This window comes from Panthera uncia, chromosome B1, assembly GCF_023721935.1.
Source record: "Panthera uncia isolate 11264 chromosome B1, Puncia_PCG_1.0, whole genome shotgun sequence".
NCBI classification, from domain to species: Eukaryota; Metazoa; Chordata; class Mammalia; order Carnivora; family Felidae; genus Panthera; species Panthera uncia.
The window spans coordinates 175,240,334-175,257,461 of record NC_064811.1 but is presented as its reverse complement, the minus strand read 5'-3'; positions in this window follow the sequence as shown (position 1 = coordinate 175,257,461).

Below are 17,128 nucleotides of genomic sequence, written 5' to 3'. Positions count from 1 at the left end.
CACTGGATTCTACTCCTGAAATCATTATTGCACTATATGCTAACTAACTTGGATGTAAATTTAAAAAATAAATAATAAATAATAAAAAAATAGTAATACTTGTGAAATTTGTAACATTTAGAAAGAGTATTTTTTTAAATGAGTTGCATCAAGATTTCCATAATGCCAAAAGTTAAAGAAAATTTGGTTTACCCTGAGATCTGTTTCTTTCTGAAGAGTGTGTTCAGACCTAGATCAAACACATAAGACACTTCAGTCTAGGAAGAAGCAGACTGTTATCCCTTCTCTATTTATCAACTTCCCAAGATCTGATCTGGCCTTTAAAAGACAAAAAAAAATGTTACAGGTTTACTTGAAAATAATGGAGAAACTAGATTGGCCTGTTAATGTGCTTTTAGAAACCTGAGCACTTAAAAATAATGATTGACTGAATGATTGTGACACCAGCATGTGCATTTGTCAAGATCCACTTATATTCTTGTGATTTGTATGCTATACTGTTAATAAACTATAGTTCAGTACAAAATACACAAAAATTCACAACAAAATTAATTACTGCTTTTGCATAAATTCTACTTCTTAGTGTTTCTCCTTTCTCACTTATCATAGAAGCCCAGATCTGTGGGTGCACCAACCTATTCTCCAATTCTGTTCTCACTTGATTAGTCCTGTTTAGAAGTCAAAGGAGTAACAGCCAGAGGGGCTGCAGAAATGCTCACCAGCTAAATGTTACCTCTGGGAATAAAGGGATGGGTTTGGACTTGTCATGCCTTCTGCTGTGTTCCTCTTAAAAAATGGAATGCACTGTGAACTTTTCAAAGAAACAGTTAGGTACCACATCAAAGGACATAACTGTAAAACCAGCTACCATCCAAGGTTCCAGGCATCTCAACGGTCACAGAGCCTTGGCGAAGGGCAATCTTGCCTCCGTGAGACACTCTGTCCAGGCAGCAATCTGCCAACATCATCTTTTCCTTTTAAACAAGCTCATCCATCGTCCAGGAGCTTGGACGACGAATAGGTGAAGGAGTACTATGCAATCATCTGTGATCATGAATTGAGCCTCAGGGCTCTGAACTATGGTCCTGCTTGGAGCTCTTTTTCAGACCCTTGTCTTTTTTAGCAATATAGATTTGGAGATTAGAAAATGGGACAGGTTGCTTTTCATGTCCAAAAGGCCACTAACCCTGGCTTACTCATGAGGCAACAGAATGATTAATGCTGACCTGTCTTTTCCTCCTTGACCTGCTTCCCACAGGAGGAAGCGCACATAGCAGTTGGGTCACTGACCAGGGTTCAGAGATAGTGCAGAACTGTGGGTTTTGTGATGGGGAAGATACTAGCCAACAGTGGGCGGCTCCCGATTGCAAAGCTCTTCTCCAGATCAGTTATTTGGCTACGCTGCCTAACAAGGATTGCCGTATGGTAGTCAAAAGCAAATCTATCATTTCAAGTTTGTGCTACCTCATATCTCTGTCAAGTTATGCTCCCAGTTAGAGGGCATTAAGAAGCTCAGCCCTCTGAGAGCCATGGACGTGGCCAACCTTTCAGCATCTAACACCAATTACTGTGAATAACCTTAAGGTTTCTTATTCTTTCATTCCTGATACCTGGAAAGCAGTACAAGATTCTGCCTCAGGAGCTATTCACACACTCATTTTCATATGATTGGTGACCTCCTTTCGAACTCTGCACACCTGTACGATAAGTTTTAGATTCTCAGAGAAGTTGCATGATCCGATAGCTTTGAGGGAATTAAAAGGATTCAAATAAAAGCAGATAATTAGCAATTATACTAGTAGATGTCAAAATACCTGAAAGGTTCTCAGTTGGCTTTGGATGCCTAAGTAGAAATCTGATTCAGGTTATTTCCTTAGCACATTTATAAAATGTGAGCATGTGTTTGTGTGTGTGTGTGTGTGTGTGTGCGCGTGCGCGCGCGCGTGCGCTTTTTCCTGGTAACACTGCAAGTTGGTTGGACCCTAAATCAATCTGTTAAGGACAAATAAACAGTAAGAAGAATGTCTTTCTGCTGCAGTTTGGGGCCACCCCTTGGTTTTGAGGACTGTGCCAGAGAGATCAAATGGCCCCTGGGTTAGCAGCCTGTGAGAAAGCAAGCCTGCCGAGAGCACAGGCCAGGGCTCGTCTGACAAGGCTTGGCTGTCCTGACACAGAATTCCCTCCATGGAACCACTCCCTTCTGAGCTGTGCAAATGCCACGCAAGCCCTTGGCCTTAAGAAAAGTTAGCAGCATTCACTTTAAGAAAGAAGAGACAAGTTCCCAAATGATCGATTCAAAAACTGAGCATATTACATGCCTACACACGGTACCAAGCTAGATTGTATACACAATGTGTAAAAAGAGCAGACATTTTACCCTTCGGGGACTTAGGATTTAATATTTCTCATACAAGCAAAAGACGAAAACACAGTATGGCCTTTATTCTCCTGAGAGTAGACATCATATGTTTAGGGGGGAAATGTAAGTGAGGGAAACAGTGGTTTGGAATGTGGAAATCTGCATCCTGTCACTGTTATGGTACCAGAGAACCCTACATGTCAATGATCTACCTAGAGAGTGAGGAGGGTAATTACGGGCCCTCTAAATTTCCCTTTCAGCTTCTGGCACTCCGATTCTATTGCCTCTCATTTTTCTCTGCTGGCAACAGAATTCAGGAGAAATGTAGACAAAGAACATTCTATGAGATGGCTCAGTCATTGCCATTAGAGCCATCCATTGTGTCAGAGGAGGACAATGCCCAGTAGCAGAATCTAGCACATTATGTTAGAAAAATATCTGTAAGCATCCAAGGCCTTTAAAAATAAAACACTGTAATGGTACACTTTGGATTTCTTCACATTTTCACCCATCAGCAGAGGAATACCAGAAGGAGTTGTAAGGTGTCTCTTACCCTCTTAATAGGGTACTGAGGAATTTTGTCACCGATACTTCTTTGATAGGTCATCTTGTCCTTAATCTCTTCACTTCAGTGATCTGCCACAAGTATGTACACTTGAAAAGGCAATAGGTAAGCCTAGTAAGTAAAGCAAGAAATGTCCATGCCAAATCAACAGACATTTATTAAAGACCTACCATGTATCAGTCCTTGTGCTAGAAACTAGAAGGATCTATGTCCACATTCTCAAAGAAGTAAACTAGGATTCTTTTCAAGGTAAATTTCTCATGAAATATAAGAAGGCTTCACGAAAGAAGGGGCCAGAGCACTTCTTTGTTTAATACAGCTGGACCTCACGCTGACAGTTCCTTCATAGCGATAGAGGATTATTTTAACCCATTTCCTTAAGGACAAGATACTCTGGATTATATTTTGCATGTCATTAATAAATTCAGACTAAACAGCCGCTGAATAAAGTTTCTTCATATAATCGCATGTCCTAACATATATATAAGGGAAACTATTAATTTAAACCAAAATGATTTAATGAATTTTGTTTGGTGTAGGGTTTTTTGGATTAGAAGAAAACTAAAGTCCCTTCTAGCCATCAGGTCCTATACTTCCATTCTGCATGTTGTTATTTTAAATACATTTACAACTCATTTTTTATTTATTATTTTTTATGTTTATTTTTGAGAGATAGACAGGTGAGAGACAGAGAGTTGGGGGGTGGGGGGAGATGGAGGAGCAGAGAGAGAAGGAGACACAGAATCTGAAACAGGCTCCAGGCTCTGAGCTGTCAGCACAGAGCCCAACGCAGGGCTTGAACCCATGAACCGTGAGATCATGACCTGAGCTGAAGTTGGACGCTTAACTGACTGAGCCCCCATGTGCCCTTATAACTCATTTTTTAAATTAAACTTGTTATTTTGGACTAATTTACAGATTCATGGGGAGTTGTAATAAATAATATGGAGAAATCCATACATCCTTTGCTCAGTTTCCTGCAGTGGTAACATCTTGCAAACTGCAGTATTATGTCACAGCCCAGATATTGATGTTGATATAGTCAAGATACAGAACATTTCCATCATCATAAGGCTCCCTCATGGCCAGACCCACTTTCCTCCTACCCTATCACCTGTTCGATCTGTGGTAACCACTAATCTCTTTTTCACTTTTATAAAAAGTGAAATGGAATCCTACAGTAAGTAACCTCTTGGTTACTTTTCACTCAGCATTATTCTCTGGAGATTCATCCAGGTTGTTGTGTATATCAGTATGTCCATGCTTTTTATCGTTGCACTGTGTTCTATACAACAGAATTCCATAGCACAGTATGGATGTACCATAGTGTGTTTGATCACTCACCTGTTGAAGGACATCTGTTTCCATTTTTTTTTTGTTATTAATGATACAGTCATAAAACATCCATGTATAGGGCTTTATGTGGACATAAATATTTCTTTGGGAATGTAATTGCTGGGTCATATGGTAAATTGCATAGTCAGCAAACTTTTTCAGAGTAGCTGGACCATTTTACACTCCCATCAGCAATGTATGGGGATACAGTTTCTTTGCTTTCTTGTCAGTGTTGGATATTGTCGCTATTTTTTATTCAAACCATTCTGATAGATATGAAGGGATATCTCATTGTGGTTATAATTTGCATTTCCCTATTGGCTCATGCTGTTAAATATTTTTTCATGTGGTTATTGACTGTGTATTCTCTTTGGTGAAATATCTGTTTGTGTCTTCTGCCAATTTTTCTAATTGAGAAATCAGATTTGCTGTTGTTTTTAGGAGGGATTTTAAGAGTACTTCATACAGTCTAGACTCTAGTCCTTTGTCAGATCTGTGGCTTGCAAATATACTCTCCCAGTCTGTAGCTTATCTTTACATCCTCTCAAAATAACAACATCCCTGTTAACAGCCTTTCGCAGAACAAAGTTTTTAATTTGGATAAAGTCCGACTTAGCAATTTTTCTTTGTAGGAATTGGGTTTTGGTGTCAAGTCTTAATCTTTTAGCTCTGGAAACCAAAGACTTTTTCCTATTTTTTTTCCTAAGAGATTTATACTTTTATGTCTTATATGTAAGTCCATCATCTGACTTAATTTTGCAAAAGGTGTCAGACTTTGATGTTTACATTTTGCCTACAGATGTTTAATTGCTTTTGCACCTTGGTATCAAACATCAGTTGGACATATTTATGTATAGCTGGATTCTCTATGGTATTAGTTTGCTTGGACTGCCATAACAAAGTACGCCAGACTTGGGGAGCACCACAACAGATGTCTGAGATCAAAATGTCAGCAGGGTTGATTTTTTTCTGAGGCCTCTCTCCTTGACTTGACATGTGTCTTCACATGGTCTTCCCTCTGTATGTGTTTGTGCCCAAATTTCCTTTTCTCTTATAAGGACGCTGATTATATTGGATTAGGATCCACCCTAATGATCTCATTTTAACTTAATTACCTCTTTTTAAGGTCCTGTCACCAAATATAGTCACATTCTGAGCTACTGGGGCTAGAGCTTCCAGATGGGTAATTTGATGTGTCAACTTGACTGAACTGCTGGGCCCAGACATGTGGTCAACATTATTCTGGGTCTGTCTGCAAGGGTTTTTTTTGGATGAGATTAATATTCAAATGGGTAGACTGAGTAAAGCAGATTGCTCTTCCTGATATGGGCAGGTCCATCCATTCAGCTGAAGGTCTGAATAATACAAAAAGACTGATCCTCCTCCTGTGAGTAGAAGAGAGCTCTTTCTGCCTGACTGCCTGACACCAGGACATCAGTTCTCTTCTAGTTCTTGGGTCTGCTGGCATTTGTACTAAAACTGCACCATTGGCTTTCCTAGTTCTTACGCCTTAAGACTCAGACTGGAGGGGCACCTGGGTGGCTCAGTCAGTGAAGCATCTGGCTCTTGACTTCGGCTCAGGTCATGATCTCATAGTTCATGAGTTTAAGCCCCACATCAGGCTCTGTACTGATAGCACAGAGCCTGCTTGGGATTTTCTGTGTCTCCCTCTCTCTCTGCCCCTGTCCCATTCATGTGCTCTGTTTCTCTCTCTCTCTAAATAAATAAACTTAAAAAAAAAAAAAAAAGACTCATTGGAACTACACCCTCAGCTCTCCTGAGTATCCAGGTTTCTGAATGAAGATCTTTGGACTTCTAAGACTTTATAACCCCATGAGTCAATTGTTTATAATCTCTCTTTCTCTCTTTCTTTCAGAGATATAGATATAGGTATAGGTATAGGTATAGATATAGATATAGATATAGATATAGATATAGATATAGATATGGATAGATACAGATTTAAATACTACACACTCAGGCCTTTGCAGACTCAGACTGAATTATGCCATTGGCTTTAATTTTGTAGCTTGCAGGGGTGCTTGGGTGGCTCAGTCGGTTAAGCGTCCAACTTTGGCTCAGGTCATGATCTCGAAGTTCGTGTGTCTGAACCCTGTGTCGGGCTCTGCGCTGACAGCTCAGAGCCTGGAGCCTGCTTCAGATTCTGTGTCTCCATTTCTCTGTCTACCACTTCCTTGCTTGTGCTCTCTCTCTCTCTCTCGAAAATAAATAAACATTAAAAAAAAGTTCTCTAGCTTGCAGACAGCAGATTGTGGGATTTCTCAGCCTCTATAATCATGTGAGCCAGTGCCTACAATAAATATATATATATATTTGCAGCCTATTGTTTCTGTTTCTCTGAAGAACTAATATAAGACTTTAACATATGAATTTTGGGAGGAATGCAGTTCAGCCCCTAACATCTAATCCATTGCATTGATCTTGTGTCTTTCTGCCAGTACTACACAGATTTGATCACTGTAGCTATATAATAAGTCTTGAAATTTGGCAGATTGATTCTTCCCATCTTGTTTTTCTTTTTCAAAATTGTTTTAGCTATTCTAGTCCCTTTGTCTTTCATATAAATTTTGTAATAATTTTGTTTGTATCTACAAAAAAGTCTTGCTAGGATTTTGATCAATTTTAGGGGAATCAATTTGTTGAGATTTCCAATCTATGAACATAGTATATCTCTGCATTTATTTATCTTTGATTTCTTTCACTGGTATGGTGCACTGTTCACAATACCAGTCTTGAATATGTTTTGTTAGATATACACTAAGCATTTCTTTCCTGAGAGAATGCAGTGGTGTTGTGGTTCTAATTTCAGTGTTCACGTGTTCATTGCTAATATATGGAAATGTAATTAATTTGTGTATTTTTATTTTGTATCCTGTGTCTTTACTGGACCCATTTATTCTAGGAGATTTGGGAGATTCTTTGGGATTTTCTACAAAGACAATCATGTTAGTTGCGAAAAGGAATACTTTTATTTCTTCTTAAAGCTTCTAGCACTTTGTTAAACTAGAGTGGTGAGCAGACATCTTTGCCCTGTTTCTGATCTTAGGAGGAAAACATTCCATCTTTCACCATTAAATATGTTAGCTATAGCTTCTTTGTAGATAAATCTTTATTAAGTTGGAAAAGTTCCCTTCTATTGTTATTTTTCTGATTTTTAAAATCATAAATAGATGTTGATTATGTGAAATCCTTTTTTTTACATGGATTAATATAATGCAGTTTTTCTTCTATAGCCTTTTAATATAGTATATCATAATGGTTGATTTTCAAATACTGAACCAGCTTTGCATCCTTGGAATAAATCCCACTTAGTCATAGTGCATAATTCTTTTGATATGTTGCTGAATTCTGTTTCTTGATATTTTGCTAAGAACTTCTATATCATTGGGGCGCCTGGGTGGCTCAGTCGGTTAAGCATCTGGCTTCAGCTCAGGTCATGATCTCAAGGTTTGTGAGTTTGAGCCCCACATTGGGCTCTGTGCTGACAGCTCAGAGCCTGGAGCCTCCTTTGGATTCTGTGTCTCCCTCTCTCTCTGCCCCTCCCCCACTTGCACTCTGTCTCTCATAAATAAACATTAAAAAAAGAACCTCTGTATCATTAATTATGGGGATACTGGTCTATAGGTATTTTTAATTGTACTGTCTTTGTATGATTTTGGTATCAGGGTAATATTAACTTCACAATGAATTGGGGACATAATTCATTTCTCATATATTTTCTGGAAGAGATTGTATAGAATTGATGTTACTTCTTTAAACATTTGAAGTGTCTTCCAAGTGAAGCTTTCAGGACCTTGAAATTTATTTTTTGGAAGTTTTTTTAAAACTCAATTTACTTAATAGTTTTTAGGCTGTTCAAATTACATATTTTATACTGAGTAAATTCTGGTAGTTTGTGGAGTTTTTTAGGAAATGGTTCATTTTCTCTGAGTAATCAAGTTTATGTGTGTACAGTTGTCTGTAGTGTTCCATTATCCTTTTGATATCTGCACTGTCTATAGTGATATCCTCTGCTTCATTCTGATGCTGGTTATTTGTGTTTTCTCTTATTTCTTCATTGTCAGACTTGCCAGAGGTTTGCCAATTGTACTGAACTTTTCAAAGAACCCCATCTTTGTTTTATTGATTTTCTCTATTTTTTTTTTTTTTTGGTTTTGGTTTTATTGATTTACACCCTTCATTATTTCCTTTTTCTGCTTGCTTTGAGTTCATTTTGCTCCTCTCTTTCTAGATTCTTGAGATGGGAGTATTGGTTTGAGACTTTTCCTCTTTTTCAACATATGCATTTTAGTGCTATACATTTCCCTGCCAGTGCTGCTTTAACTGTATTCCTCAAGTTCTCCTATGTTGTATTTTCATTTTTACTCAGTTTATCATATTTTGCTATTTCCCATGAGATTTCCTCTTTGAGCCAAGGTCTCTTCTTTTACTATGTCTTTTCTGTTTAGGGAACTTCCTATAGCCATTTTTTTAGAGTGGGCTGCTGACAGCAGGTTCTACTAGTTTTTCTTTATCTGAGAATGTCTTCATTTCCCCTTCATTCCTCAAGGATACTTTTGTTGGATATAGGATTCTGGATTGACAGTTCTTTTCTTTCAGGGCTTGAAATACCTTGGGCCACTTCTGGGTCTGTCACTTCTGATGGGAAGTATGCTGTCATTCTAATTGTTTTTCTGTAGGTAAAGTGTCATTTCTCTCTTGCTGCTTTCAAAAAAAATTTTTTTTTTTTACTCATTTCGTTTTTGGAAGTTCAATCATAATGTGTCATTGCATAACTTTATTTGGCTTTACTGTGCTGAGTTTCACTTAGGTTCTTTAATCTGTAGGTTTATATCTCCTACCAAACTTGTAGAGTTTCCTGCAATCATTTCTTTAAGTGTATTTTCAGCTCTGCCCTCTTTCTCCTGTCCTCTCAGGACAATAATGGCATGAATGTTAGATCTTTTGTCAGAGCCCACGGGTTCCTGAAACTCTGTTAACTTAATTTTAGCTTATGTTCTCTCTCTTGTTCAGATTGGGGGATTTCTCTTGTTCTGTCTTCCAGTTCTCTGCCTATATTCCTCTACCCTCGCTGTTCTGCTGGTGAGCTTTTTATTTCAGTTATTATATTTTCAGTTCTAAAACTTCCATTTGTTCCTTCTTTATATCTTCCGTGTCTTTCCTGAGATTTGCTATTTCTTTGCTTAAGCTTCCTATTTTTTCCATTTACTTCAAGTTCTTAATTTCTTTTATGTTGATTGATTTTTGAGAGAGAGAGGGAGGGAGGGAGGGGGAGGGGGAGGGGCAGAGAGAGGGAGACAGAGGATCTGAAGCGAGCTCTGTGCTGACAGCAGAGAGCCTAATGCAGGGCTCAAACTCACAAACCGTGAGATCATGACCTGAGCCGATGTTGGACGCCCAACCAACTGAGCCACCCAGGTGCCCTTTAATTTCTTTTTGAAACATTTTTACGATGGCTGCAATAAAATCTTTGTCAAATAATTCTAACATCTCTGTCACCTCACTGTTGGCATCTATTGATTCTCCCTTTTCCTTCTTTTAAAGATCTTCCTGGTTATATGATTTTCTATTGATCATATTGATGAATGACTTTCTCTTATAACCTGGACATTTTTGCATTATGTTATGTCACCCTAAATCTTATTTGAACTTTCTGTTTTAGCTGTTTCTTGCTGACTGAGAGGTACAGGTGAAAATGCAGGTTCACTATATCCTCTGTTGACACCCGAGGAGGTGGTGGATAGGGAAGTCCTTGGTGCCATTGGTTGGGAGTGAGGTTCCTGGTTCCCTTCGTGGTCTTCACTGACACTGAGGGAAGTGTCACTACTGCTGGTAGATCTTGGAAGTCCTGATCCCTACTGGGCTTCCCCTGACACCACCCCAGGTAGTATGGGGATAGATACCTCATTACTGTGGGTGAGAAAGAAGGGCCAGGCTCCCCTTGTGGTCTCCACTGATGTGACAAGGGAGCCTCATGTTTGACTATGTGTTTGGCTTTTTTGGACACTACTTTCACCTTGTGACAGCCTATATGGGTGTAAGTCCAGTCTCCCCACTGAGCTGTATTGACATGGATGGGGTGAGGCTGCAGGTTTTTCCAAGGTGTTTGGAGTATAGAGGTTATTGTATGCAAGCTTCCTGATTTGCAAGGCTATCCCCTTTTTGGCCCTTTGGCTAGAAAGAGCAGGCTTTTGTTGGGGATTTCTCTCGTATGTACCATTGGCTGAAGAAGCTTCATCTGGCTTTTTCAGCTCCTGGTCTGGGACAGATGAGACTGAAAGAAAACCCAAAGAATGTTGGGTTTTCCTCAGGTTCTGAGATCCCTACATCCACACCTTCCTTTCTCTACTGCCAGAGTCCTCTAATGTTTATTTTAGTTGTACTTAGCAGGGGGAATAAATCTATTTCATAGACATCTGTTTCAAATGACAGGAAATGGAATTCTCCGTGCTACCTTATTTTTAAAAACTTCTTTTTAATAGTCAAAACTGGAATAACTTTCTAAAGATTCTCTAAACTTTAAGCTTTTATTCATTTGTTTACTGAGCATCCATGATGTACCAAGCACTGAAGAAGACGGATAAAGTCCTTGCCTCTGTGAAGCCTGTGTTCGGCTGATGGAGACAGCCATTAAGCCAGCAATTACACAGTTATTCTGATGTAATCTGGAAGATAAAGGTCAGGTTACCTGCTGTGAGTTATCATCATTGATATCATGAGAAAACATTCATTTAGGGCCTCGTTTCACATAAAGATGTACCAAGAAAAGAAAACCCAATCACGTGCTTGGTTCTACTAACTTATTTAAGAAGCAGTTTTAGTCTTGGTCATGAACAAAAAGGCAGTTGCAAAGGTGATTGTTTTCTTTGCATATCTAAATATAATGTCAATGAGAGAAGCTGCCACCCACGTTTATGACAAGACTGTGTTTAGTTACTTGGCATTAACCACTTAGAACACACACATGATTCCTACTCCCACCCCCTCGACCCACGCAAATGCCAAAAAAGCCTGGTTTCCTTTCAGTCTTCCCCGTTTCTGAAGACAGTGTCTCCATCCACCCCACTGTTCAAGTTCCAAACCCAAGAGTTGTTCTGTCCTCACCAGTGTCCTACCCCCATCCAGGCCAGCAGCCCTGGCCTAAATCTCCACCTTCCCTGGTCAGGACTTCCTCAAGAGATCCCAAACTGGTCTGCCTGCCATTAACCCCTGCCTTGCGATTGTTCTTCCATGGAGTGTCTTGTCACTTCCCTGCCATAAACCCTCCTACTGCTTTCTTAACACACTTGGAATGAAAATCAAGCATTCTTCCCTGGATTTCAAAGTCTGCCTTGAATTTTCATCTCATTCTTTCTCTCTCATCTTTTTTAAACATTTTTTTAAGTGTTTTATTTATTTTTGAAAGAGAGAGTGCAAGCTGGGGAGGGGCAGAGAGAGAGGGAGACACAGAGTCTGAATTAGGCTCCAGGCCCTGAGCTGTCAGCACAGAGCCCGACACAGGGCTCGAACTCATCAACCGTGAGATCTTGACCTGAGCCAAAGTCGGACACTTAACTGACTGAGCCATCACGCGCCCCCCTTTCTCTCTCACCTTGAGCCTCAGTCCCATTTGCCCACCATACACCAATCATAGCAGCCATCTTTCTGGTTTGCAGACATCACCATGCTTGCTCTGCCATAGGGCCTTTGCACTGCCTGGTCTTTTTACCTAGAATGTTCTTTGTTAACTTTGGATGGCTCATCTCAGCTTAGATGCTGTCTCCCCTAGGAGATCTCTCCTGACCAGCAAATTCAGTGTAACCTCTCTGGTATTATCAAGCCCCCTTTATGAAAATTCTCCACATATACATCATCTGTTCTTTTTCTTATTTACTTGTTTGCACTCTAGTTTTCCCAGGCAACTCCATGAGAGAAGAGGGCCACTCTCTGTCTTCTTCAGTGACCATAGTCGTTGCTCAGTAAACATTTATGGAATGGATAAATGAGGGGTCAGGCCCCTTTTCTTATTGCTGTGGAATACCTGATGATGAGTAGAGACTCAAATGGCCATGGAAAGATAGGAGAAAAAGTAATAGTAAGAATTAACTGAAAGCAAATGTTCTGAGACAATAAAACACATTATCTTAGAAGAAAATGAAATCTCTTTGTTTAGCCCTTTTAACAGGTTGGATGCCCCTTTTAAAAATTTGTTGTTGTGGTGGGAAAATGCTAGGTACACACAAAAGTAGAGATGATAATGAAACAAAATCCCATATATTCCTCCTTCAATCTCAAGTCATCAACCGATAGCCAGTCTTGTTTCATATCCCCCTGCCCCGACCCCTGTCCTTGTCCTCATAACTGTTTTTTTTTTAGTTTATTTATTTATTTTGAGAGAGAGAGACTGCGTGAGTGGGGGAGGGGCAGAGAGAGAAGACAAGGCAATGGGTGATGTGACCTGTCAAAGCCTCTTCCGGTTCCAAAAACAGAAGGAAACTTGCATTTAAATTTTACTAAAACTGAATGAAATTTGAAGTTTGCTGAAAACGGATGCTGCTTTTGAGTCCTCATCTTAGTATGTACAGTGGAAAACAGTAGCAGGACTTTGTGAACCCGTGGGCCGTGTGTGGCTGCACGTGCTGGCCTTCAGGATGCCGCTTACTCTGACCCATTTCTGAGGTGGGAAGAGCATCCGCGACCCTTCCCCTTGGGAGGTTTTGAGCAGGGCCACCTCTAGGACTGTTAGCGCAGAGGGCGGACACCTATAGAGCGGCCACCTCTGTCCTCGGGCTTTAGCTGGGCTCTGCCTCCGTCCATTACTGCCGTCTTCCCCATCAAAAGGTGCTGTCAAGAAGGTACCGGAGCAAGCCACTCCTATGCAGGCGAGTGACGGGGTGGCTTCGCACGGAGGCATTACCAGAATCATTTGGGTTTCAGCTGTTTTAAGCTTTCCTTTTGCAGGACCTCAGTTTTGTTTGTTTATTTGTTTAATGTTTATTTGAGAGCGAGAGAGCAGGGGAGGGGCAGAGAGAGAGGGAGAGATAGAATCCCAAGCAGGTGTGAGCGCAGAGCGCGGTGCGAGGCTCAATCCACAGACTGTGAGATCATGAGCTGAGCCAAAGTGAAGAGTCAGGTGCTTAACCAACTGAGCCACCCAGGCGCCCTGAGGCCTCAGCTTTTTTTTTTTAAATGTTTATTTATTTTTGAGACAGAGACAGAGACAGAGACAGAGTGTGAGCAGGGGGAGGGGCAGAGAGTGAAGGAGACACAGAATCTGAAGCAGGCTCCAGCCTCTGAGCTATCAGCACAGCACCCCATACAGGGTTCGAACCCGCGAACTGTGAGATCATGACCTGAGCTGAAGTCAGACGCTTAACCGACTGAACCACCCAGGCGCCCTGAGGCCTCAGTTTTTAATAAGCCAAACAAATCTTCTGAGCACCCCTAAGTGTAATACCTGTGCATAGCTGTTTACATAGACACCTGCCCCAAATGTGAAAACTCTCGTCACACATAACCCATGTGAACATTCTGGAAGCAGAGCCTCCTCCCTTACAGGACCTGTGTTCCTCCTTGGGATTGCGCAGCAGGTCCTTGCAGGTGTTGACCTGCTGGGGACAGGAACAAGTGTGGCCACAATGAGAAAGGTGAAGGGATTCAGAAGGGTGCAGTCTGAGGTGACACTTTGCCTGGACATCCATGGTTACAGTTGACAAGTACTTGAAAATGCCAAGGAGATTTTATATATAACTGTTCCAATCATCACACAATTAGCTTCCCCATAGCTGGAATGGAAATGATTACATAATGTCAGAGGACATTTAAAAATAAATGGAAGGCTGGGCATCTAGGTGGCTCAGTCAGTTAAGTGTCCGACTTTGACTCAGGTCATGATCTCACAGTTCATGAGTTCAAACCCTGCGTCGGGCTCTGTGCTGACAGCCCAGAGCCTTGAGCCTGCTTTGGATTCTGTCTTCCTCTCTCTCTGCCCCTCCCCGACTCATGCTCCGTTTCTCTCTCTCTCTGTCAAAAATAAATAAAAAAACTTTAAAAATTTAACAAATAAAATAAAAATTAAAAAAATAAAATAATGGAAGGAAAAATTGAAAGCATTTTGTGGAAATAAATGCTGTGGAAGTAAAAGTTATAGGAGTTGGCTCTCCAAGCTCTTACTGCTCTTTATCCTGCATGTGAAGAGGCTCACGGTATAGAAGCAGAGCTTGGGCATGAATCAGAAGAGAATGATTAACAAGAAAACATTCTCCAAGGACCTGTCACGCATATTCCCTTGAACAGAAAGGGAACAGGCTGTTTCCTCAGAACCCTTATCTGCCACCATGAAATCCAGTACCAAAATTAGTCTCCATTAACCTCAAAATTAGCCTAACTGAGGAGCTGAGCCTAGTTATATTATGAATCATATATTCGGCAATGATACTAGCAAACCCCCACTTCAACGAATCAACACTGTTCAGAGACTTTGAAGATCTAATCATCATAATAACAATGATAGCGATACCAACATTAGTAGCAATAATATCTAACATTTAACAAGTATTTATGCCAGGTACTCTTTCTAAGGATGTCTCTATTAATAATACTATATGTTAATTTATATTAATAACACAAGCTAACACTAGCAGATCAGTATAAGTTAATACATATCACCCAGTGTTCTGAATGTTTTACATGTATGAATATATTTAGCCTTCATCACAACCTTATAAGGTAAGCACTATTAATATGCCCATTTTATAGATAAGGAAACTGAGGTCCAGATGGGGTGAATTGACTTGCTCAAGATCACAGAGCTAGTAAGTGGCAGAGCCAGGCTTTGAACCGAGGCACCCTGACTCCAGAGTCTGCTTTCCTAATGACAAGGTACAGCCTTTGTAGTTGGCCCCTGCCTTGCCCACACTGCTGTAGTTGTGTACACAGCATGGTTGTAAGTGCTGGGAGGAGGGACACTAAGCAGGGCAAGGGGAGGACAAGATATAGTCCGTCCTCTCAAAACAAAAACAATGCCATGGATATCTGAGAGAACATTCAAGTCATACCCCTAGACATTGCATGGTTAGGTGCCAAAACGTATGGACCAAAGGTTCTCAACCTTGGAGTCCAGGATCCAAAATAGTGCTGAAGTGTAGTAAGGGGGTTTTGAATCTCTAGCTGTACCAACCATCGTCCCTTGACTGAATAAATAATGTCTCAATCATATATGCACAACTCTTTTTAAATGTATGCGAAGTATATGATTATGAAAATAAATATTCAAAATTATTAAATTTAAGTGATTGTGATGATTGGTTTTCTCAACAAATATTAAAGGTGCGTGACTAAGATGGACGTAGAATTTTTGTCACCGGAACAAAGCTTGGGAACTATTGGCTTAGTAAATGCTTAGTGGTCCACAGGAAAGTGAGAAGTTAATGTTGGCTGAAGTGGTTAAGAAGGCTTTGTGGGGGAAGTGGAAATTGGACTGTGATTTGCCATTATGTCAGTCAACTATTACTGTGCCTCTAACCACTCCCAAATCTTGGTTGTATAATGTAGTGAACATTTCATTTTGCTCACTACTCTGGATCTGCTGATATGAGCTGGCTCAGCAGGGCTCATTTATGTGTCTGTGGTCACTGTGCCAGTCTGGGCAGTTTGGGTGATCTTGGTTGGGCTCTCTCCCAAATCTGGGGCCTTGGCTTAGCCCACTGGGCTGCCTCTGCTCTGCTCCATTTCTCAGTCTCCAGCAGGCCAATGGGATATGTTCTCATGACCAGGGTCATGGTGAGGGTAGAGGAACTAGAGACAGAGCAGAGGAGTTCAAGGTCCTTTGAGGCCCAGGTTAGCAACGGTCACGTTGTCCCTTCTACTGCATTCTCCTGGCCGAACCAAGTCACTAAACCAGGTCAAATTCAAAGAGAAAAATGGCTCCATCTCTTGATATGAGTAGCTGCAAAGTCCCATTGCAGAGTGTGGATATGGGGAACTAATGGAGCTACTTTTGCAATCGATGTGCTACAGTAGAAGGCCATGTAGTGATTGAGGATTTATATGTACTTTTGGTCTGTTAGAGTAGTGTCTTTTCTTGTTGTGTTTCACAAATGGCAGGATGTTGGACTGTGTGGTAATGGTGAAAGAGGACATTGTAAAACCTCTCACCAGAAGATCTTCTGTTCTACAGTGAGACCCCTTCAGTTGTCGTGGACAGAAAGGAATGCCATGTGAGGATTCCAGGTCCTTGGTTGGGCTCCAACGGAAAGAGGCACTGGTTATTCAACAGTGTTGGCCCTGGGAAAGGAAGGGGGAGGGAGGGAGACCAGCAGATGTGCCATGCACGTGCCATGTCTTTGCTACTTCCGCCTAGGACATCTCTAACTATTTGGAGTACTGTCTTCTGCTCACTACCAGGGAAGGAGTGACTGTTTGCATGGGCAGCAAAATTCCACAGTGGCAAGAACACGAGGTCTAATCTGGTTCTAAGATTAGAACAGTACTAAGAGAACAAAGATTTTTGTGTGTATGTTCTGGTCATCATCTGAAATACTCACACACAGTGATCATATTGTTCAAAGCAAATTTCATTACCCACAGTCCTAGCCATGAGTTGCTTTTTTTAGAACTTTCTTTGTTTTAGATTTGCTGAGTTATTCAGACTGTTAAAAAGCTAAGTGCATGTAAGAGCCCTAAATCAAGTCATCTGTCTAGAATATTTCCTTTGAGGAAAGTTCCTTTAAAATCTGCCCCCCCCCCCCCCCCCCCGTTAACTAAAAAGACTTCAAAGGATAAATTGTTTTATTTTTCCTCTAATGGTATCCTGGAAAGAAGAGGCAGCCTTTTGAAATGCATGTCTCTTTGTGAATGCCAGAAAAAAA